The sequence below is a fragment of the Dromaius novaehollandiae genome, chromosome 1 (assembly GCF_036370855.1).
Source record: "Dromaius novaehollandiae isolate bDroNov1 chromosome 1, bDroNov1.hap1, whole genome shotgun sequence".
NCBI lineage: Eukaryota > Metazoa > Chordata > Aves > Casuariiformes > Dromaiidae > Dromaius > Dromaius novaehollandiae.
The window spans coordinates 31,643,068-31,666,039 of record NC_088098.1 but is presented as its reverse complement, the minus strand read 5'-3'; positions in this window follow the sequence as shown (position 1 = coordinate 31,666,039).

Genomic DNA, 22,972 nt, shown 5'->3' with positions numbered 1-22,972 from the left:
GAGGAACATCTGATACATGACAGGAATGAAGACAGAGAGAGAGAGAGAGAAGAATGTGATATTTGCATGTATTCCCCTTACTATAATGTAGGGTAGCTAATGTAAGGCCAGGCTCCCAAGGTTTCTATATGGGCTCTAGATGGGAAAGTAATACAGAACAAGGATTAATTAAATACTCAGAATTGCCCTCTAAAGTATGTTGTTTCTCCATTGACTCCGTAGCAAAGATGGGAGATTAGTCACCTAACTTAGGCATCCCAGTTACAAATAACAAAAATGCCATTTTAGAATCACTGCTTTAGTAGATACAATTGGGGATAAGCTGATGCCTGGACATGGCAAATGCTGGCCTACGATTGCTGTTAAATCTTTAAACTCCAAACAAGATACGTGCAGTACAAATGAAGCTGTGCAAAGAAGCCAGGGGAAATCTTTTTTCTGCTCTCCTGTGCAGCTACAGTAGGATGAACCACAGGCCGTCTCCTTCCGCAGAATGGAGTTTATGTAAGCTTTGTCTATGCCAATGGTAATTTCTGGGCAAATCTCTGTCAGAGTCAGCAACAAAATCCTAATGCTTATTGAATGCAAAAGGAAATATTGCTGGAGTATTAAGGAGGTACTTTAAATCTGATTATAATCTCTCTAAAATTTAGAATTACATGTTAGTCACATTGTCTCCTACCATTCTCTCCCCTCATTCCCTGTCTTTAGCTTTGCTTCTTTGCATCTATACAGTAGCAGGAGATGATTCTTTTATTTATATACTCATATATCATTAAAACGCTGATTAGAGTAAATGTTGGGTGAATATTTATTTTATAAATATACACAGACTGCGGGTAGAAAAATGTTTCATATACAAACTAGCAAATTAGTCAAGCAGTTTGACATCTAAGATACTTATCAGCTGTCTTAATGTATCGTAATTACTGCTAAGAATAAATAATGTATTAGATTATTTTCCCTTTTCACCTGTCTGTGAATTGTTTATGAACTGAATGTCACTTTCTCAGATTCTGGTTTTTATTATTTTTCTCACTATCATTTTTAAATTCACTTTTTTTTCAGTGTTGCTTTAACAAAAATGGCATAATTATTTAATAAACAAGATAAAAAAAACCCTACATTTTTGATACTTCAAATTTTAGTTGCACCTTATAAGCTAAACTGTTCTACCATTAATGGTAACACAGGTACTGCATATTTCTTATATTTACCATTACTAAAAGAGCCATGAAATATATTTTAGCGAGGTGACAGGCACAGGGAGTTATTAACAGAGCTTATGATACAAAACATTCTTGTTTTAAAGATTAAGCAACTTATAAAAATTGCAAGGACTGAACACTGCGACAAGTTTTGTAAAATATTCATGGATACCAGATTATATTCTTTTTCACTCTTGGCAACATCTACATTTAAATGTAAAATAGTTAAAAAAGAAAAATAAATAGGAGAAATTAAAATACTGGCCAAACTAGACATAATAATCCAAATATCTCATTGAATATACTTGTCTTTTATTCTGTATGAAGAGAATACTAACAACGATTTCTCTACTCTCATTTATGTGCCATGTTAACTTTTTATTGTAAATCCATTGGCTTTGTCTGTACTAGTAGACAAAGCAGGGCTAAATCACAGGTTGGAGTGCTGACCTCCTGCTGCCTGTTATGATGAATTGTTTGAATGCTCCTTGGTATGGTTTGGCCCGTGCCAATGAGCGCATTCCTAGACAATGCTGGAGTACATTTTGGAGGACAGCCCTTGTCAAAAACTCTTCCCCACAACAGGCAATTCACACACAACCGCTCTGTGCTGAGGCAGGAGAGAGTTTAAGTGTGTGGTTTGTCATATCCATATGGCTATATCACTTGTCTTCAAGACAAGAGAAGAGGCTCTATTTTATGCAGTGGTATGGCTGCAGCCAGTGAGCCCTGCTGGGTTTATGCAGTGACTGAAGTATAGGAAGGCAAGGATTTTTCTGGTAATATCTTGAAATCTAAGAGGCAGAATGAAGAAAGGGATCTGAGTGAAGGTATTTACTGATTACATGGGAATTCCTATAACTTTCATCCTACGCTGGAGTAGGGTGCAGGAAAGGTGATATACCAAGGGATATGAAGGGAAGAAAGAAGGGAAAGAAGAGCAAGGATGTTGCAGGGTAGAAAAGAAGAAGCCTGGAGAAGAGAGGAGAGGTTTGAACCAAGTGTTTCCTGAATGTTTTGTTTATGATACTGCTTGGTGAAATAACGGCAGCTCCAGATTATTGCTTTCGTCCCTAAAGCTATTATACCACTTGGATGCATGGGCCCTTTGCTCTCTCTCTTCCAGCCTATGGGACCATATGGGAGAGTGGGCATTTAGATGATGGGGGCTGGCGGCATGTTGGCCTGAGTGTTGCTTCTCCTTCTCTTTCCCTTCTCTTACCTTCTCAACTCAAATATGAGCCAGAGGAGCAGAAAACCCAGCTACAGCACTGACTCTGTTGCCCAGACTGCATAGCTGAGAGCGCATTTTGGTCATGAGTGCTAGCTCTACCCCAGGAGTCTCTGTTCTTCTCCTATCTTACATAACGTTAGAGAAAATGACGGCTTTATTATAACTTGTCAAAACTTGGCATAGAGCCTTAATTAACTCAATTTTCTTCATGAACAATGTAACTAGATATAAAGCAGAATAGAGGTGACCTACCTGTGCAGCATGAATGGATTTGCCCTTAAAAATCTCCGCCTGTATATTTCAGAATGTGTTATCCAGATCAGTTTATCCAAACTAATCTGATATCCATGTTAATTATTATGATTTAATTATGGTGTCTTCCTCCTTGCAGGCGTATTTATGAATTATTTTTGCATAGTCCCAAGGAACAGTATTAATACATATCGAAGGACACAGTTTAGCTATGAATACTAATGATCCATGCAAACTAAAGGTATGCACAAAATTCTATGAAGCAACAGATTTCACTCATTAATTCCACTTAGTGCATCATTATGGTTATGCTGTCATTAGTTACTAAATACTACATTGTGTATGGAAGCATTCTTCCTGAGTCATGATGGCAATTTTTGATATTTAGATATCACTATCAGATGTTTTCTATAGCAATTATGGATTATATTTAAAAATATATATACAGTACATTTGAGAGTGAGTTGCTTTATATCATTTACAGGCACCTATTTAACAGTAAGAAAGAAAGAGCTATAATTTTCACCTGTAGTAAGACGAAATTCAACGAATCTCCTTGAGAATGCCGAAGCTACTGTTAAAATGTTAATTTTCTCTTTTCCAGGGAAACTTTCATTAACTATATATGCTTTCACCAATTCTAATTCAGGATTTTTAAGATACATGAAAATGTGGAAGCAATTTTCTCTCAGGTGCTCAGGTTTGTCTGGCAGAACAGCTTCCTTGTTTTTTTGTAATCAAAAATCAAAACAAGACTGGAATGCTTTCTGTCTTCTTTTAATGTCACATTCAACTTAGTAAAAGTGGATCTATTCAGAGTACTAAACATGCACACTGAATGTCATTTTGGACTCTCCAGGATATTCCACCTGGCCTGCAGATGCTACTGCACAGGAGAGCAGGTGTTTCACAGGTCCATGCTTGCCAGCTCTGTGCACATCTCAGATACTTTAGGATATCTGGAATGGTGCTACATGTCTGTGTTTAGGTGCATAGACTGCTCACTAGCTATCGTAAACTTAGATATCTAGTGTAAGCTAGTTATCTTGGCTTCTTTGGTTAAGAGAAAATCATGGGCTCTTCTAGAGGACAATTCATATGTTCCTAAAATGGATGTCCAAGAAAAGATTTCCTTCACTTACCTTTGATTCTGGATAGAGTGTGGATGACAACCTTACACTTAAGCATGGGGTGCGGGGGGCATGCAGTGCCACTAGAGATGAACCAGGATCTCTAGATATGATCTGGGGAATATCCATGCCTTTGACAACTGCCAGGTGAGATCAGGATATCCTCAAGGGGCTCAAGTTATGCTAGGCACCTATGATTGCACAACTGAATTAAGCATTTAAAGTGTCATTCAGGATCAGATTCAGGCACCTTAGAGTAGATGTCTGTATTGCCTGTGTGCAAGTTTGTTCGTTATTTCAACTCCAGTATTGTCAGTGGACATGCTGGCTGTAATTTGTTGCCTAGATGTGGAAGCCTCGTGCCATGTAAGACCCTCTACAGTATCTGAGACATCCTGTATAGACTTGCAGGAAATCCGTGCCCTTCTGAAATGTCAGCTGAGGCCAGGTCTCATGTCCCAGAGCATCTCAAATGGCAGTAGACACAGACGTGGTTGACTGGATCTAAACCATTGACAATAAAGACAGTGGAATCCAGCATGGTTTTCACCTGACAGGATATGAATATCACACCTCAAGTGACACTAGCTACTTATATTTAGAAAACTGAATTACACCTTTCATGCTTACTTTGAGAGGAGCAGATCTGAAGTGTCCACAAACCGTATTAACTATGGTGGGACTCCACTCACTACCATGGGAACAGAAACACTCTATATGCATATATACAACTGCATCATAGACACCTAAATTTAGATACAAAGTCACATCCCTGACTAGGATACAGTGAAAGAGAAATGAAATGAATCCAGATGCAAGGACTGCAAATCCCATTCTTTTTTAATCAATCATTAGTTCAGCTTCAGTCGGGCACAAAAACCTCCCATACGTATGTGTGTGTCTGTGCATAATGCCAACAACTCTTAGGAGTCACTGAAGAAACAAAGTGGTATGGGCTTTCACTCATTTATGGATGACTTTTAAGATGTGTCAGTTATATCAAACATTAGTATGACATTCTGCTTACTGTTGAGTTATCTGACTAAAATTCAGTGCTGCATGCTTTAATGTTTGCCTTAATCCAGCTAATACCGAGCTGCTGTTCATTGATAGAAGGCACTGCTGTAGACAGGTAAGCTTCTGTAGCTTGTATTTTTCCTGAATTTATTAGTTTGGTGAGAAATCTCATAATTATTTTGAATCCTATTATGTTCTGATAGAAACAGCAAAGTAGAGTTGCAACTGAATGCTTTAAATCCTATTTATGCTCAAGTTTCCTGGAAAATTGAAAGCACTTCAAATACAGAAAGAGGCCGTTACAGAAAAGTATGTTTTAGCAGGGATCTTTAAATGATAAGGGCTGTATCCTTCCCTCTGATGCACATGTGAATCTTCCACTGGAACAGCATTTATACCTTAAGGATCAGGACTCGTTTGTAATCCTCTGAATTTTAAATTCTCATTCCATTATATCAACCAAGGGAGAGAGGATTAGATGGCAGTATCTGAGAGCTTTAATTTTTTATGGGATTTGTATATCTAATAGAAAAGTAAATGAAAAATTGAGAATGCATTACTCATGAAGATGTGCATTGTCAAATGTGTCTTTTACAAACCTTGATTTTTGCATCAGGAATCTTCTCACTGTCTTAGTACTACTCTTTATCATTAACCAATGGGTAGAAAAAAATGAGTTTATAATTTCCAGCAAAGTGAATCACTTTTCTATGGATTGAAAATATTCAGTGTTCACAAAGCCTAGTATAGGTACCTACATGCCCACATTTTTCCATTAGCCATATGCAGAATCGAGTCTGTGAGCTCTGAATTATATGCTGTTTGAATTTTGCTCATCACTTATCAGTCCTTTGATGCTAAGCACCACATTAGTTGTGATATCTTATTGTTTATCTATAACTGATGGTTTGAATAAGGCCTATACCTTATTTAACTCTGAGCATATAGGAGATCATAACACACTACAGAAGAACTAGTGTGATGCTATGCTAAATCATTGCCTCGTAACAGTTACCAGCGAGAAGGCTTTAACTGCACAGATATGTCTCTCACAGATTCCTAGTTCAAGTAAAGCCCCTATTACAAATCCATTATTTTTCACAAGCAGAATCTGTTGATTCAAGCATATATAGTCATGAACATGGGGATAGGAGTTCAAAAATATTAGTTCCTCAGTGTAAGGATGTGTGGAATGAAACAAGTTCATTAGGTTTCCTGATTAAGAAGTATTCCGTATGAAAGAAATAATACATGACAAGGAAAGTGATAAATTAAGCACACTGACACACTGACGTTAACAAGCAGGTGATAACAGAGACAACAATGAAGACCAGAACTCTTTGGTCACTGATTGATGGACCATTAAAGGAACTGCTCTAACGTAGCCTTAGAAAGGGTCAACCCAAACTTCGTCACAGATACCAAGGGGAAAAGGTGATTATCATGAGTATGATGGGATGTCAGAAAGGGCTTCTGACATTACATAAAGATTACTATGAGATGTTTAGGGGAAGGGCTAAAGGCAGGGAAAGGAAAGGATCAGGGTGGATTGGGGGGAGTAAGTGTGGGAAAATGGAGAAGAGGGGAGACAAAAATGCAAATGAGTCAATACACTTGTGCGACTGAGCCCTGCATCTGATCACTGCAGTCTGTCTTGTTTTCTTATTAAATCCTTAAATTATTAAAAAAGAATACTTTAACTGTTTTTTCTGTGCAACTCACGTGTGTGAGTGCTGCCAGGTCTAAGTACCAGCAACTGGAGGAGGGGCTGTGAGTCACAGAGCACGCAAGACTAGGTGCCAGCAACTAGGGTGCAAGAGAGGTGTGGGAGCCAGGAACTGGAGAGATCTTAATGTGTTTTTGTTTCCCTAGTGAATTTAATCCTGTATGCATGTGTGTGTATGTGCAATTTGCTAGTGAACTTCAAGCTGGACTAGCTGGCGAGTAGGAGGAGACTTACATTTGGAAAGACTCAAGGTCTGAGCCAGTGGCTGGGTAAGTGAGAGCCCAGGGTCCAGGCACAGATATAAGGTGGACTGAGAGTCTGGGCTAGTATTGGAGGGATCCATAAATGTGGGGTGATTGTGAGACACATGTGTGAATGCACACATCTGCTGGCAAACATCTAGCTGGCGAATTGGGGTAGCGAATTGGGGAGACTTGCATACTGGGTAAAGGGGCCCCGGGTCTGGGCATTGATGTTAGACAGACTTCGAGGCTGTGCTGACATTCGAGGGATCTGTGAATGTGTGTGTGTGGTTTCTGGGGTTATATGTGGGTGCTGCTAAAAGCGGTGCCCTGTCTACCTATGGTACCCTGTGGTAGTCTGTGTGACTGACTGCATTTCTGTGTGTGTCTGTGTGTGTCTGTGTCTGTGTGTGTGTGTATGTGTGTGATGGACCTGCAAACAGGACCAGCAGAAGCTGCATCCACGGGACTGGGACAGACACCTCCGGGGTCTGAGAGTGAACCCAGCTGGGCATCTGCAGCCAGGAAGGAGGAATCCCTGTGTCCTGGGGGCTGCTGCGTCTGGCTGCTCCTTTCACATCTTCAGCACTCTGCCTCTTCAAGTCAGTTGTTTTCAATTCTGTCTTGTATATCACATTCAACTTTATCAGAGGTGGCCTTTGAACAAAACTGAAATATTATTATTGTTTTTGTTACAGATGGGATTAGAATACATGTAAGGTGAAAACCCACTGTGAACAAAGTTGATGCTTTTCAAAATAAATTTTTTGAGGGTATTTACTCACTTTGGGAGATTCTGGAGGCTTTGGTGGATATATATCTTTTATCATGTCTTCTGATAGAAAAATGGAGAAAGAAAAGAGAAAGTAGACCAAAGCAAAGATTTGACCTCTTTCCAGAGGGGAAACTCAGAGAGTGGTAGCAATTTCCATCTGTCAAGATTTAGAAAACACTGTAAGTGTAGAAAAATGGATGATTTCATAGATTATGCTAACAATAAGAAAAACTATTGTTTCTTAAAGGCTGAGCAGAGATTTTTGCTAAATAATTTCCTTTGCTAAAAAAACCCAAAAAACAAATTTCCAGATTAAATCAGAAGTCATAAAAGAGAAGCCTTTTCAGAATTTGATGGTTCTGATTTGCAAGTGGTTCAAAGAAAGTTGTACTCAACAATGTGCCATTTAATGCTTGTATCTTTTGCTTTTTCTCTAAGCATCTGCTGCCAGCAAACATCAAAGATGGAATCCAAGCTAGATGAATGCTTGTCCAGTCTTGCTATGCCTGAATTAAACAGCTATACAGATTCATTTTGAGTTAGGGCATCAAGCTCTCTGAACTTAAACTAGAATTTGAAGTCATTGACATAGGCACACTTTCTTATCACACTGGTTTATAAAATGCCCTCTGGGCTTTTCACACCATCTTACACAGCTAGCTCAAATCCAGAAAAAAATAGAGTTTAAATCACTAAGCATTGCTGAGTTGCAAATCAAAATACATAGGGTTAAGGTTCAGATCCAATGAAGTATTTAAATTCCTAAAACTTATTTACATCTTTAACTACCCATTTAAATCACTGTGAAGTTAGGAACCTAAATAGATGCTAGGACAATAAATTATCAGGTGGATTTGAGACTCACTTTTTGCATTCTCAGGCAGATTTATCCTCATTAAAGGCCAAAATAGTCTTCCGACGAAAATGTGGGTAAATTAAGGATGCCACCACTTGCCTAGGCAGCCACAGCTGTCCTGAAGCTGGTCTTGAAAATAATTAAAATTGATGGCCTCAGGCCTACCAATGATCCCTTTGCACTGAGAGGTCACCAGCCTTAGAGTCCATTCCTAAGTGACTTTTGATTTGCTCTAGTCACACAAAAGGTTCCTAATAAAAGCCAAGGAGCTGGCTTTATTAGTTACTTGATGTTGTTAGCAGTGTGTTTCACATTACCAATTTTGCATTCATTGAGTAGAAGTGCTTCTCACTCTACACAGTACCCAGAACAATTGAATTTGAAGTCTCTGCATGTTACCAATATATAAAGCTAAGGAGCATTCAGTGTAGTCTGAAAGTACTGTGTGGTACACTGAGTGCCTCTCAGTTTACCCACAGTTTCTCTGCGTATACAGGCAATACCCTGCTCTGGCTCCCAGGCCAGGCTCAGCTAAGCTTCCATAACAGCTGACAAAATAGTGGAGGAGCAAGAAAGGGGAAGAAATTTCAGTCTTAAATCCAGCATGTTCAATTGACATTACTTGGCAGAGTGTCAGATCACATACTGATAGTGATATCCTTGTCTAGAAAAGCAGTGTCACTGTTTTCAAATACCCTCTTCCATTACTTGCAACTTTTCACGGAGCCCTCTTTACCAGACAGATTTCCTCCCTTTCCTCTTTGTTCTGTTTTTATCCAAGTGCGAATTGCTTCTGCGCTTCATGCTGGAGGGATGAGGGGCTGGTGTGAGGCGCTGGAGGTGGAGGGAGGAGGCCCCTGCCACCGCGTCCCAGCACAAGTCATCAAAGACAGCAGATCACATTCAGCGAGAGGATAAGTGCTGGCCGGACTCTGCTCTTTTACAGCACTATGAATCTACAGCAAGTTTACCGCCATTGATTAGATTTACACCTGTGAAAATCAGCGCTCTCCCTCTCATCCCCTCTGGTATTTTCTGTTCCTTCTAGCCTCAGGGCAGTCTCCTGAACAACCTCCAGGCACCCTCAGAGATGTTCCTGCCATTATGTCACTTCCACAGCTGTTGTGTAGTCAAAAGGAAGCCTTCTGGGTACATCTTTGCTGCACACCTTAAAACAAATTACAGGCAACTTTGTGGAAAAGTTAGTTCAATGAGTAGGAAGACATCTGTGAGTATAATGCCACAGGATTTTCCAGCTAGCATTATAGCTGAAAATAGGATTGCAGCAGGTACTTTGGTCTTTTGAATGCCATCTGTCAACTTCTCTTTAATATGTTGCTTCTTGTCTGTGCATAGAGGATGGCACACATGACTGCTTTTAACAATGTATGGTAATTTCTGCTGCATTTGCAGCAGCTGAAATGTATGCTGTTAATTTTTCTCTCTGTTTAGTTAAGTGTTTTATCATGACAGCTTATCTCCTCTACTGCCTTGGCCACTGCTAGGGCAATTTCTAAGCCCAAAGTATCCAAATCTTGAACAAAACAATTAGACCCTAGCTTTGAACTCTGTGTCTTGCCTGGTCTGCTGAGGTCCAATGATCTGCTTGTCTCTGTCATGCATCTAGTGTGAAATTACGTCTCTGGAAAAGGTGATGTCATTGCTCAGAAAATTGATTTCTTGACTAGATAAAGTTTTAATCTCCCAGAAAAAAACACATCAGGTCACCAAGAAGAACTAAAAACAGTAGATTTGAAGGCAACAATTTGCTTGTGTCTAAATATGCAGATGGCGTGGCTAAATGTTAATTATTTTTATTTCCATAACTTTGAAGAACAGCTGTGAATGTCAGTTTGGAAAGAGCCATCACTATTCAGGGGCTTATAGCCATTGTGGGTAATAGGCTATGCTGCTACCTTCATCTATCAGACAGGATCAAAACTGCTTGACATGTCCTCTGTTTCCCATGGAGGCTCCTAACTGCAGCAAGACAGTCTTGCTGCTCCTCAGAGTGGCAATGAAACCCTTTGGTGATGTCCTATTTGTTATGGTGTATTGACAGCAAATTCAAATGAACTGCACCAATGCATGGTGCTGTTTGGAAAATACAGAGACTTTACAAACCTTGCTGATGAAAAAATTTCATTAATATTAAAAACACTGAAGAACTTAAGTCACTGGACTTTTTACTGACTAAAAGGGGGCTACAGGATCCAGAACTAGTTGTCAATCATTTAAGCAGGGTAAGTACTGATAGAGTTTCAGATAATTACCCTCTATTTGATTGCAGTCACTAGAGGCTTGTTTTTACAATACAAAATCAGCAACAGATTGTTTTACACATAGTCCTCAGCTGTTAAATCATCAGAAATGTTTCTTTATAGTACAATTGGTTAGCATCTTCTTTTTGCTTTACAAAAATATATGTGCTATAAATGCATCCCAAAGTGACACTACACCTTTGTGGTGTTTGGAATGATTAGCGTTAGTGTATTATAAAATGAGCTGTGCCTTTTTTTTCTCCTGTTTTGTCAAAGGACAATTTGATGGCTCCAGCTTTATATTTCCTCTTTTCTTTCTGAAAAGAAACAGGAAATACAGCATTTAGTTTTGAAAGCAACTAAAATAGAAGTATTTGGTGGCAGATGGGATTTTTATGAGCTGTTTGTCACCATATACCAGTCTTGTTAAGGAGCAATCGTTTTCTGCTTCATTACACTAAGATAGCTCTGTTTAGGGTTCCACTCAACTGTGAAATGACTTTAAAACTTCTATAAGGAACAGGGATGGCATTTTTATAATAAAAGATTGCTGACACAGTATAAGGAACAAAAAGAAAATTGTCAAACTTACTGAGTAAGAACAGGAGAGTATAGAAATTTTGCACTGCATACTTATGCTTAATCTGCTGATTTAAGATGAAGAGTCTCTAGAGTGCTATTATTTTCTACACCTAAAAACGTAATATTCAAGTTAATCTATATATAAAGATTAAAAAGACATTATTTATATGAAAAAGTAAAACAATAGTGGTTTCTTTATGTTGTTTTGAGCCAGATAAAATATACACAAAAGAATTAGGTGCACACAGACATAAGTATTAGACCAGATCCTCCTCTAATGTACATTAATGGACCTAGGCAGATTTATTCCGGCTAAGAACTGAGCACAGCGTTTCTTCAGCCTTTCTTGAACTTAAGCTGTGAATCTTTAAACCCTTTCATCTTATGTTGGGCAATTCAGCACAGGCACCTGAGAGGTCCGACTGGCATCGGGACAGGCTGGTCCTGGCAGAGCCTCTTCCAGGAGTTCCTGGCTTCACTTGGCTTCAAATGTTGGCTTTAAATGAAGTATGTTAAATCTTTCCTTGAACCACACTGTTCTTTTCTGTTCTGAAATCACTTTAAACTAAGTACTGAAATAAGTTTTGACACTCTTGCCATATTGCCTAGCCACTAGGAAACAGCTAGTGATCCTGTATGTCTAGTACACTTTCCTGGCGAGTCTGTTCACTTTGTTCATTATTCCCAAGTGGAACGTGGTGTCCTTCTGGCTGACCAGTATTTCCATTTGCAGCTACAAATGTTACAAACACAGCACTACAGCACATCATTTAAAATATGGCCAGTATTGATCTCAGCATCTGTATGTTCAAACTTTTGCACATCTTGCATCTCGCTCCTCTACATGCAATTTAATCCCTTTCCACACCCAACCAGCTTTCACCGTGTTACTTGTGAAGCATCTCTTTGTGGTACTTATTCCCCTGAATATGTTTCCATCCCTTTCTCCCATGCCACTTTTCTTTCTTTGTTACTTTAATGCTGCTTCAGGACATTATTTTTTCATATATGCTCTTTATAAGATCCACAGCGAAGCATCTTCGCTCTGAGTCATCCTTGTAGTGCCTCCAGAACGCTGCACCAGGAAAAGGTTTGCCACAGGGAAAAGCTGTGCTGCACAGACATGGTCGACTTTGCTAGAGGCAGTGGCTAAAAATCAGCCTGGTGAGCAGCCCCACTTTGTTTTCCCAGCTCAAACAGGTGTGGATCTGCAATGTTGCCATGTGTTCATGTAAGAAAGGATGATCCCTGCCAGCTCTTCACTCTCTATGTATATTTTAAAAGTCAGTAAATCCAAATGTCTAACCCTAATCCCACCCTCGCAGTCCCTGGCTCTAGGAATGATTTATTCTTTCAGCAGCAAACCTCTGCAGCTGGAGGCTTTCCATTAGCGTGCAGAACCACTGCAGTGCTCCCTCCTGTTAATTCTTCACTGGGTGTTTGGAAAGACTCATTCCCTGATGTTTCCGTTCTTTCTAACAATGGGCAAGAAGAAAATGAATGTATATTTGCCATGAGAGAAGTGTTCTCCACGGTGCCATGACAATGGCTGCACATGGAGAAATCCATGTTGTCTGTTCCATCACTTCCAGTCACTTTTTACACCGTACTTCAACTGAGACAATCAGCACCAGTGTTACACCTTCTTTTGGGACTCCCAAGGTTCATGCCCTCTACCTTCTCATGTTCCAGAAAGCACTTCCTTAACTTTAGAAAAATTCGACAGGACATTCTTATCCAAACTAGTGACACTAGGTTCCTTTATAATTAATGGACAAAAAAGGAAACTTAAGGTTAATCTGCTTATTATTGACATCTCTTTTGGGAGGAGTTGAAATATAGAGGTCTACACTCAGGCAGATGGATCCCCTATGAAAAAAGCTCTCTTCTTCCCAGACCAATGTGCTATTAGTTCTCTTGCGTCTTTACACTGAGATCAAAGAACAGAAGCTAGGTCTAGCTATCCCTAGTTTATTCCTCAGATTATTCTGTTACATAAAGAAACAATTTCTCTTTCCTTCTTGTCAGATTTCCAGCTTACTCTCATATGTGCCTTTTCTAATCTTTTTGGCACATTTTACTCTACTTTTGTTGAGTGCTACTATGCATATGATCTGTGGCATCAGGTGACCAAATAATTATGTAGGATCTTATGCTTCAAAATTGGACTTTGTATCTCATTTCTCTTCAGTACTTACTACTGCTCTCAATTGTCAGACAAGCACATACAACTCTTATGGGATCAGAGCTGTATAGTTACAACATCAGTGAATGTTTCAGTGGGTTAAATAACTAAATCTCCCAAATAACCAGGATGTTTGGATTTTTATGGCCCTTGGCATGAAACCACGATTTCCCTTTTACCTGGCAATGTTTTGCAAATGTCAGAGATGTTCTGTGTGCTCTGCTTTACTTGATTAAGATGTTTCCTGCACATGGTAATGGCCCAGTACTTTTTGGCTAATGATAGACCGTGATCTTAAGGGAACTTTACATTTCATCTCCTTTGTTTACTTAAGGAAATAAAAAAGATCTGCCAAAAGCATAAGAGGAGCATGAAGTTCTGGTAAAAATTCATCTCAACTGTTGGGTCAGTCAGAGTGACAGAAAAAAATCAAGAAAACTTTCCACACTAGTTTACCTTAGGCTGCCACCCCTAAAGTTATCCTAGCATAACTATTTTCCTACACAGTGCATAAAATAAAGGAGTTGATATGGTATTGATATAGCCAACCTCAGAATGAAGGGTTTGTCTGAATCACTATCTTATCAAGTTCAGCATGTTGTACAAATTGCATTGACATGACTGCAGAAGCAATAGAGAGGTGGGAAAAAAAGGCTGAGTACGACCATAAGATAGGTGACCTATCTTAAAACTCAGTAAATAAGGAAAGTAGACAATGTTAAGGGAAACTGAATTCTGCAGACTCTTGGCCTGTTTGTTGCTGTTCCCCCCTTCCAGCTCCAGCCAGGAGTGAGGCTGAGTGCACATTCCCCAGAAGCCAATATGTGCACACACACGCACACCACACATACACATGCTCACAGTCATCCCATGCTGACCAATACAGATAGAAAGCAGTGCCTTTGCCAGCACCACATAGACACAAACAGCACTCACATAAATATGAACACAGACAGCTTGATCCTGTCTCTTCTTTCTGGCTGATCCGGACTGAAGGTCACTAATGAACCATGCACACAGCCTCATTCTCTTGATTCTCAAACACACCAACATTCATGGATGCCTTCAATATTAGCACAGGTTTTCACTGATCTAATATCCATGCCTGGACCCTGGACCCCTTGTCCAGTCACAAACTCAGACCTTGGGTATTTTCAGTTGTGGATCTCCTCCTACCCACTCACCCAGTTAGAAGTTTGCTAGCAAATCTCCCACTCCCACACCTGCACCCACACACAACAGAGTGGGGTTGCATGGGTTATGAACAGAGCTGAATGAGAAAACTGGACAGACTGTGATGGTCAGGTAGACGGCTCAGGTGAGCATGCTGACCAGCTTGCACATGACCAGCCCCTTTTATCACACCTCTTCTCCATTTTCCAACACATGTTGCTCCCTGTTACACTTTGATCCCTCCCTTTCCCTGCCTTTGCCCCTTTTCCTTAATATCCCATAATGAGCACTGCACATTCCCACAGTCCCCTTAATAGTCCTATAGTAGTCCTGTAATAGGTTTGCTCTTTCCCAAGATAAATCTTGATAATCTTATTCCCCCTTCTTATTGGTTACACAGCTGTGATTGAACCTCTCCAAGGCTTTGGGTGATTCCTTCAATGGCCTGCCACTCCAGTGAGAGACCTGAGAGCTCTGGCCTCTGGTGCTGTGTCCATCATGTCAGGTTTGTTTGTGTATCTGAGTGTTCAGTTTATCAATTTTCCTGCCTATGGTTTTTGTTTTCTGTGTTGAATAGCTGTCAGTCAGATATCCTCACAAACCAGATGTTGTTACCTATCTGCTGACTACATGTCCTTATCCTTACACACAACCTTCCCCCCTCAGAATTCTGCTCATTCGGCATCCTCCATTCAGGTGGGTTTCAGTCCTTTTGTGTTTTTCTACATGGCTTGGCCAGTTCCTTTCTGAAGCTCGCATTTAATCGTGGTCACTGGGAAGACTAACTCAAAATGTTCATGGAACCTAACTGGGACATAGAGCCTAATGCAAAAGTGTGGATTTGACCCAGGTTTCCTCTGTTCTAAATGAGTGTGCCATAATCAGACAAAGAGGGAGATGTCTGCTCTCCAAGGATGTGATCTGAGCAGTGCCCCATCTGGTAGACAGGCTCTGATGGTTCAGAGGCAGTAGGTGATGAATACAAATTAGTATCTATGCCACTGTACTATCCCAAACTTCATAGAGCTCAGGATAACCTAGCTGCTTAATTTGGGCAAGAACATTTAAAGAGGGGCAACTTTTTTAGGTGCTTGAGGAATTTCCATGTTGAAAACCTGTCTACACATTGTCTTTATGCATATGCATTTCCAAAAGTGGACAACAGCTTAGTTGTCACACAAGTAGGACTCAATCACTTTTAATCTTTTGGGTGTTTTTACCTTTGGCTTTATTTATCTATGCCTCTACCAGTTCAATAAAATTTTATCTACTGATCAGGTTCGCCATGGAGAACTTATTATTTTCAAGTCCAGTAAGTAGGCATTAAATTCGCAACTCAAATTCATCTCACTTTCATATCTTTGTTTGTAGGATGTATGTTTTTATGAAGTATAGGAAGTCCTTTTTGAAGCGTACGAAGTACTTCAGGTGATCAGTGTGACTAATAGCATTTTTTTCATACCAGTTTCATCCTATGTCAAATCTTAATTTCTGACTAGTCCAAATTTGACAATACTTATAAACTGATTCATCTCTTCCTAAAAGCCATTTTCATGTCTGACTCAGACATTCAGTAATTTTATACCCTTTCTATTAGTAATAATAGTAATACTAAATACATAAAATGCAAGTTGTTCACTGTAATTAATTTAAATCCTGATCCTGATTAAATTATTCTTCATACTAAATCCTGGAGTGAATTAGTTCACACACAGATTGTAACATTGAATCAGCTCTCTGAAGCTGCATTAGCATAGAGGTTTCATCCATGTACCAGCAGCATTGTCTGTTCTTACAGCTTTTTGAAGACTAGTGTGATTGTTCAACTGTTCTCTTCTAGGGAGTGAAACATAACTGTTCTTCTGTGTCTGACTCAGTGTTACTTCCACAATACACCTTTTATTGACAGGATTTTAAATAGCTGCAAATCCTTAGTATAGCCTGACAGTAGCATTTTAATAATCTCCTAAACCTCCTCAGATCTCTTGTACAGCACACCAAGAATTATTGCATTTGGGAATGACTAGCAAAATCCAGGTCACACCATAAGTAATATATGGGCATATCTAGCCCTGTGAGTGTTAATACTGAAATGCTTTCAAACAGAAAGACAGACTCACAGAGTCTGTATAGCTGATCATCCACGAGGAAGTATGGGGATGCCTAGGAAGGGCAAGTGCCTTCTCTAGCAACTGCTGATCACATGCCTGGAGTTTACCTTGTAATGAGAGATTTATTTCCTACAGCACTTCATCCCTCAGTGATCTTAGGAGCTGAGGTGAACAGAATAATACATGGAAATGCCTTTTCTTGCATGTCTATTGTGCAGTGTACAAGATACCATGGTTCCTAGGCTTTAATTCAGTGTTTAGCACTGTAGGTCTCAGACAACGTTGTGTTATGTGGGCAGTTGCCATGAAACCCCATGTGCTGAGAACAATGAACAATGTTTGATGCCCAAAATCATGTCCTCATGTGAAAGTTTTATCATTGAAATATTATTAGGAGAAATTTGATTCAGTCACAAAGACATAGACCAGTTTAACAGTGGTGTGTAGATCTGCTTTCCAAAGAGGTAACTGGGCAGAAATTTTAAGACAATGTAACCTAAAATTGGGGGAAAGAATGGAAGAAAGAGGTTTTCAAATAGGTGGTCTGTGTTATATTTGGGAAAAATCTACTGTAGAAAATGCAATATTGTTATTTAATTTAGATGACAATATAGGCTGACAGAAATATGGAAATTTTTTGCTATAAGCTCTGGGAATAAAAAGTGTATGAGTTTTGGGAATAAAAAGTGTATGACTTTTTGTGCAAAAGAGAGATCATTTTCTTTTTTTCTTTCTTTTTTCGCCATTTGTTCTGTGGGGTTAGTATTGGCAGATATTTCCATTGGCCATGGAAAGAAATCTCTTCTGGCAAGTGTTTAACTAGTTCTCCTTACAAGAAGCATGAGAAGGAAAGGGGTTCAGAAAGGCACAAGGAAACGGATAAGAGCATCGTGAAGCGACAGTTTTAAGCCATGAGTACTGTAAAATCAGGTGGTAAGCTTAGGAGGCAGGCCAGCTCATTCACAGACAAATTCTCTTCTTAACTTTTATAATCCTATTGATCTTAAACAATTATATGGGTTATTTCTGGAAGATCTTCAGTAATGAGAAAATGCATATTTTTTAGGCTTTGGAGGATTTTTGCATAAAGAGACATTTGTTATACAATTGTTTTGTGCAAGTGGTTCTATTTCTTTTTAATTAAAGGTTCCATTTCCCTGTTGTAGCAAAGCAGAATATAGCAAAACACTGGACGGAGGATATGAGGCTACCTTCTCATTTTCCCAAAATGCTAAAGCTCATCTGTGTCATACCAGTCATTAGTGAGAAGTTTTAATATCAGATACATTCTCTAGATTATTCTGACCCTTCGGGGCCATTTCAGTACTTTTTGACATCTCTTTAGGAAAATCATGTGTTTCCTTGAGTAACTCTCAGTGTGTTCAGAGGCCACTGTTTGTTGTCGGCATGTTGTTGGTTGTGTCTTACTGTCTTGTACCGACATGGGAAATGCGTGGGGCCAAGGCAAAACACTAACAGTGTTAGGCTTCCAAGCACAGTCATTTTCTTTCAATGTGAGAGAGTCAAAAACAAGTCACTGAGTACAGTTTTTTTGTCCAAGTGGACTAAGACTGGGAAAGGTAAAATAAATGATATAAAAGGGTAGGAAATTTTATTTTTAAAAGCTTCTTGAGCTATTGTAATTGAAATAGTTGTTATCTCAGATACATTTAACAGAAAGAAATGATAGTCTTATACGATGGAAAAAGACATAACTCAGTGACAGCCAAAAGCAATTTACCTCAGTTGAAAATCTGGTTTGCAATATTTTTCTCAAACAATGTCCCCAAGCTATTAGCATGACCGAAAAAAAAAAAATCAAAATCTGTCCTTTTGCCATTGATTATGACCTGATGTGTAGCATGCTAACTGAAGCCATATTTCAAACTGAATGTACTTACAAACAGTGAAAAAACTAGCAAGAAGAGAATCCAATTAAGGAAACTTTAAATGACTAAAGCAGCAATCAAAAAGTAAAGAAGCAGTTGGATTGCTTGCCTACAGAGAATTTGCAGGCAGTCTTTATTATGAAAAAGCTCAAGACCCCCGGGCTTAGTGACAGCTGAATCCTACAATATGCTACATTTGGCAGTAACTTTTAGAAGATATATATCTCCTTTTTCTGTTAAATATAGGTGTTATCTCTTCAGTATTACTGGTGATGGATACAAAAGTTTCCATCATAAAGATGAAGAGCTAGACAGTTACTCTCAGGTGGCCCTACTAGAGAGATTTTATAATCTTGCTGTGCTTCAGAATGCCAGACATTTCTTTATTTCCAAAAATGTAGACGGACAAAACTCACAAAAAAAGGGGGTTAGAATCAGAGGGACCAAACTGAACTTTTCAGTAAATCCATGTCCTGTATAAGTTTACCAGGTTTTCTGCTTCCTTCTTTTTCATGCTCCAAACTTTCCAAAGCCTTTGCATGTTTCTGAGGGGATAATTGAATTTGCTCTGCAAAATGATGGATTTCTGCTTCTCCACCTCTGACATGATGTTTTACAGATGTACATAGCAGACATACAGATGTACATTTTTGGCTGAAAACAACATCTTTTCCTTAATATCCCATGATGTTGTTTGAAGAGAGTTTCCTATGACTGGAAGAGTGGTCAGTTCCTGCCGCATGGAGAACAGCAGCAGCAGGAAGGTATAAGGCATAGAGAAACCAAAGAATGGTGTTGAGCACTGGCAATTTCCCTGAAGGAGCTTACATTTCCAGCCATAATTTTATCTACTGTAAGTTAGAAAATAATGCCACAAATAATGCCACTTTATTCCTTACCAAGCAGAGGATCTTGTACATTAACTGGCTGCTGTTAGCGGACACAGATGTTCACACTGAGGTACATCTGCACTGAAGAGTTTGCCTACATCCTGACATTTAGGTATGGGAACAGGGTCCATATTATTAAATGAAACACAAGTCTTGCTCAGAGAGCAGTTCTAAAAAAAGGACACAGGTACCTAAGATAACATGCAGGTGCCTAAAGGCCTTCTAAGTGCATAGGCCTTCTAAATTCAGATGTCCTCTAAGTTGCAATTCCATAAGCTCCTTTTCAGTGGACACACACATGCCCTTTATATCTGAAACTTTCCTGCGTTCTTTTTGCACATGTCCACAACTACCCCAGGTAAACTGCTAGGTGCTTCAGTGTCATAGAGATGCATAAATGAAGTCAGGCAGTGACCAAATCCAGTGAAGTAGCTAGCTCAGTAAGCATGTGCTGAGTTTTAATACTGCACAAGAAAGAACCTTGGCATGGCAGAAGCCTTTAGGCTTGGAGGAGGAACAAGCACCTATTCCAGTTCAGAGTAAAAGGATTCATATCACTTTCCTTAATGCAGGCCTCTAGTGCCACCTCAATGCCTTGGGTTATTCAGCCTCTTCTCTAGCTAACTCTCTAGTCATGACTGTCTTATAAATCCTCTGTCATCCCTACCATGTGGATGTCTTGGATACCACAAGGAATCGTATGTTACTTGACACCTATGTTTGGACAACTGAATCCTGCCCTAAATTACCAAACTTGTTATTGAAATATATATATTTTTTAAACACATTCTTCAATTTTTATTCTCTCTCTGCATAGATTTGGTGACCTCTTATTTTTCTCCTCTATTCAGCTCTTGGATATGATTTCAGTCAGGGGGTTTATTCTGGTGTATCGCTTAAACTCAGGGGCCCCATAGGCCCCTGCAGGCAGCCTCTGAGTCTCAAGGGTCAGTTCCTGGTCAGCCAGCAACATACTTGGACAATACCTCTTCTAAAGCAGTATGCTGAGAGAGAAGAAACAATGTGCAAAGAGGGATTCAAGATGGTAGCTGACTCGTGCCATAGGGGAGAGTTGAGCAAGAAAGTATGACTTCTGAAAACTTTTCACAAAGCTTAAATGACAATCAAAACTGATAAGCAAATCCAATATGTGTTTATAAAATGAAAGTTCTGTTTCTCTGTTCGTACTGCAGAGCGAGCAGCTTAGTGCCCAAATAAACAGGCACACGAGGAAGTCTCTGTGAGGTAAAATGGGCAAGCTACCCAGCATTTTCTGTAGGATAAGAGAATGCATACAGCTGCAAACCCATGGTCTCTGCCTTCTCTGTCAGCCTTACTGTTTGCTATCCTCTGGCTGGACTGCAGCAATAGCAATTTTACTGTTAATATTTTTCTCTCTGGTGATATTCTGTATGCTAGATAAACTAGTCCAAACTCAAATGTATATAGAGGAAAATAAAAGATTTTTGAGCATGGGTAATTAATGGTTTTAGGCTAAAATAATTGACTCTGTTCTTCAGACATAAGCTAAGGGTTCTGAGTATTAGTGTTAAAGAGCATTCTTTATTTTGTCCTTTTGATAAGGCTCCCATTTCCAGTGTTTCTTACACAATTAACGTCACAGACGGTAAATCATTGCCTTGTTTCCAAATTGTGAAAACATTAGCTGCTTGTAGAATGAAACCTGTTGTAGTGTGAAAGGAAATCCAAACAAATGTGTACCTCAAAATGATTATTTTACCCTAGAGACTTAATTTATACAGAACAAATTATTGGAATACAGTAAGATTCCCATTAAAACATAAGAGTCATCAATTTTCCATTGAGTGAAGCATAGCTTAAATTATCAGGATTTAATTATGGTAATGATTATGAAGTTGGGGTGGAAAGGTGATTTGTGTTCTGAGCTTGATTTTCTATTCCTACTTCTTTTTCAGTATTTCTAATTAGACTTTATATATTTTCCCAAAAATCTTTTCCTTAGAGGAAGAGTAACTAAGTCACCCTATGACTGTGATTTTGTTTGTTTGCTTGTTTTCCCAGGAGTTCGTTGAATTTTGAGGCTGATCAAATAAAACATTTTGCAAATATGCAGCCTGGCTCTGCTCTATGTAATAGCACACACTTTGGATTTCAGTACCCAGGATCTCCTCAGAAATTGTTCCACACTAGTTCAATGTGCAAGAGGGCCATTTTGAAAGCACCTCCTACCTACAGACTTTCCTGCTACAAGAGCATTCACTCTCCAGATTCCTTCCTCCCTGCAGTTGTTTCTCATGTGGAGGCAGAGCAGTATCACCTCTGTTTTTTTCCAGTACAAATATTACATTTCATCTCATTTGTCTCCTCTCCCTATTGCTTAGCACCCTCATTCCTATATGTCTGACAACACCCATGCACTCTGTGGTGGGAGCGCCCAGATGCTTGATCTAGCTCTAGCACTTGGCATGCCTGTCTCATGCACACTGGGAAGTCCTAGAGCCCTTTTCACCGACTATGCCTCATCCATACGGAAAGTAGGGGAAGAAGCAGAGTCATCAGTCACAACTCAGGTTGCCAAGGGAATGATCTGGCAATCCACTGGATGTGTGGCAACACATAGCTGGGAGGGGAGAATTGTAAGACTAGGACTAAAGCATAAAACCAGAGTCAAGCCAATGTGAAAGCTGACATAGGGTCATAGTATCACAGGATAGTTCAGGCTGGAAGGGACCTCAGGAGATCTCCAGTCCAACCTCCTATTCAAAGCAATTAGGTCGGACCAGGTTGCTCAGGGCTTTGTCCAGCTGGATAAGGACAGAGTCTGACCCTCATGGCCATAGGAGGTCCTCAGGCCCTTACAGAGGAAGCCGCAGCCAATATCGGCTGAGCTAGGGTCATAGCAATGGTACAGACTTACGTCAGGGTTCATAAATCTCAGTCTCTGGTTGTAGGAAATCTTTACTTAATCAAAACTATCCTGGTTAATGACAGACTGTTCAATTTTCCACCAGTTTGAGTTATTGTGAGGAAACCAAGTCTCCTGTAAAGTACAGGATTACTACCTCCATGCATTTTTACAGAGCTTTTAAGAATATGTAAAAATGTTTTGTTCTTACCAACATTAAACAAGAGGGAATCTCTTAGAATTTTTCCTTTAAATTTACACTGCTTATAAATTACTGCTAATTTGGCTTTCTGTGTCTGTTTTCCCTTACCTTCAAAAACATAAATACTTAGTCCCATACTCTGTGTTATCCATCCACAATTCAAAAATAAAAGCTTTATCCTGAGTCACTTCTAGATTAAACTTATGATTTTCTCATTGTAAAATGTTTTTTTCATGCTTCCTATGAAAGATATTAAAATGCCTTTTCACATATTATTTATCTTTCAGCTAGTGAATTTGTCTTTACTGTCAAAAGCCACATACTTTCAATGTGCTGTGGTCATAGGAGGACA